Genomic DNA, 2500 nt, shown 5'->3' on the forward strand with positions numbered 1-2500 from the left:
GGGGCGGGTGCGGACCCCGGACGCGCGGCGGCGGCGGGAGCCCAGGGAATGGGGCGGGCCCGGCTGGGACAACCGCGGTCGCCGCTGGGGGCACAGCAGCGAGACCGGCGGCGTTCCAGATCCGGGCCCCTTCCCCACCCCGACGGACCCACGACCGGCGCGGCACGGGACGGGACCGCGACCCCCCCCCACGCACAGCCCGGGCGACCCCAAGACCGCGTGCGGCGCGAGGGAGCTCCCCCAGAGGGACCGCGGCGGCCACGGCCCTCAGCGCGAGCTCTCTCCTCTCTCCCATTCTCGCGGGCGGCGCCACACACCCCCCCGCCCCGGCGCCGGCCCCCTTCCTCCCCCGACACACACCCAACACACACCTCCTCCCCCACGTCCCGCACACGCGCCACCGCCGGGCGGACCCGGCGGGGCGGGGGCGGGGGCGGGGACGGGGCAGGGGTGATGCCAGGCAGGAGGCGGGGACCAGGCAACGAGGCGGAGGAGGGGCCACCGTGTCTGCACTTAGGGGGACGGAGGGCCCGGCGGCCGAGCCGACCCCTCCCCACCTGAGGACCGAGCCCACAGGCGGGCAGGGCAGGCACCAGCAGAACGGGCCCTGCGAGGGAAACCCCCAGCCGCGCCAACCCCCAAGGGCGAGAGACCCCAGGGGCAGCGATTGATCGTCAAGCGACGCTCAGACAGGCGTAGCCCCGGGAGGAACCCGGGGCCGCAAGTGCGTTCGAAGTGTCGATGATCAATGTGTCCTGCAATTCACATTAATTCTCGCAGCTAGCTGCGTTCTTCATCGACGCACGAGCCGAGTGATCCACCGCTAAGAGTCGTACGAGTTTGGATTGTTAAGGGGGGGGTCAACGCCCAGAGGGGAGGCCCCCCCCCCCTGGCACGGCACATTCCCCAGAGGGTGCCTCCGGCCGGGCCAGTCAAGACAGACAAGACCACACTCCGAGAAGGTCGGAAAGGTTGGACAACAGGGCGTCCGGCCACCGCCCCCCAAGCGAGGGGCGAGCCCGGACAACCCCACAGGCGCCCAGGGGGTTCCCACCTGGCCCCCCCCACACACACCGAGGACGCGAGGCAACACACGCGCCCGCCACAGCCCAACGGCCGCTGGGTAGCCCCCTCCCAGCAGCCACAAGGACCGTGGCGCAGCGCGCGGCAACCCCGGCCCCAGGGCGGGGTGGGCAGCGGGGTCTGGGGGAGAAGGGACTCCTCCTCCCCACGGGCCCAACCGCCCCGACCCAAGGCGGACGGGCGACCCCCAAAGGGTCTTTAAACCTCCGCGCCGGGACGCGCTAGGTACCTGGACAGGGGGTGGGGGACAGGCGAGGCAGGGGAGGGGACGATGCCCCAGGCCACCGCCTCGACACCAAAACCCCGGCCGCAGCCAACCGCCACAGGGCACAAACCCCGACGCTGCCGGCCCGTGACGGGGGAAGGCCCGCCGGGTGCCGCCACCGGCCCCCCCGCCACCACCCGGCGACACCACCCCACCCACCCACAAGCCACCGGGGCGGACCGGACCCCCTTCTTGCTTTCCAAGACACCCCCCCAGACCACCTACCCCCCCCCCGCCGTCCCTCCCCGCACCCGCGACCCAGGCCCCCTTCTCGCCACGGAGGGCAAGGGGGCTGCGGCGGGCAGCGGGGCACGAGCGGGCAAGGGCGCGCGAGGGTGGGGCAACGGAGGCCGGGAAGGAGAGGAGCCGGACCCGGGCCCGAGGCCTGGGGCAGGGCCGGGGAGGAGAGACGCGGAGTGGGTGGGCGGAAGTCCGAGCGGACATCCGACGGACCAAGAGAGAACCGTCCAGGGCGGGCGGCGGGACACGGCAGACGACGGCGGGCGCGCCCCGTGAGAGCCAAGGCTCCGAGGCCCCCCGGGGAGGGGCGGACCCGACCCCGGAAAGGCGCCACGGGGGGGGACCCGCCGGCGCACCGCAACGTCCCGAGACGCGGCGAGGGCACCGTGCGGGCGGCGGCGCGGCGACCGGGGACGACCGGCGCCGAAGGCGATGGCAGGGGGCACGCGCCCCCCCCACCAACCCCTCTACCCGCCCTCCGCGGGGAAGGCGGGGCGCGGGAGGGCGGGGACAGAGGACAAGGCGCGCCGAGGGGCGGCGGGGGACGCGGCGGCAGCGGCGGCCCCAGGCGGGGAAGATGGGGGGCGGAGCCCGGAAGGGACGACAAGGGGGTGGGGAGAGACCGGCTGAAGGGAGGGAGGACAGGGACAGGCACAGGGCCCACCCCTCTCTCTCGCCCCCCGCCGTTGCACCACACCCCCTTTTCCTCCGGGCGACCGCCGCCCATTTCCACCACACCGAGGCCGCTGCCGCAGCGCTCCCGCGCGCCTCTGGGCGCCCCCTTTTCCTCTCTCCCTTCAACAACCCTTCTTCCCCCGCACACGCGCTTCTCGCTCTCGTCCCTCGCGACCAGCGGGCCGGCATCGCACCGGCCCGCCCGCGCCGCACGGGTGAACACTTCGCGAGCTGACG

At 74.8% G+C, this 2500-nt stretch overlaps 1 non-coding gene across 1 annotated transcript; it reads right to left on the reverse strand.

Moving 5' to 3' along the window:
- Window positions 1-679: 679 nt before the first annotated feature.
- LOC135363489 (5.8S ribosomal RNA) lies at window positions 680-832 on the reverse strand. The gene has a single exon (XR_010409173.1). It is a non-coding gene; the product is annotated as a 5.8S ribosomal RNA (ribosomal RNA).
- Between the last annotated feature and the right edge of the window lie 1668 nt (window positions 833-2500).

The sequence above is a fragment of the Mirounga angustirostris genome, unplaced genomic scaffold (assembly GCF_029215605.1).
Source record: "Mirounga angustirostris isolate CCGP_5_RB_7025 unplaced genomic scaffold, mMirAng1.0.hap1 SCAF_366, whole genome shotgun sequence".
Classification (NCBI taxonomy): Eukaryota; Metazoa; Chordata; class Mammalia; order Carnivora; family Phocidae; genus Mirounga; species Mirounga angustirostris.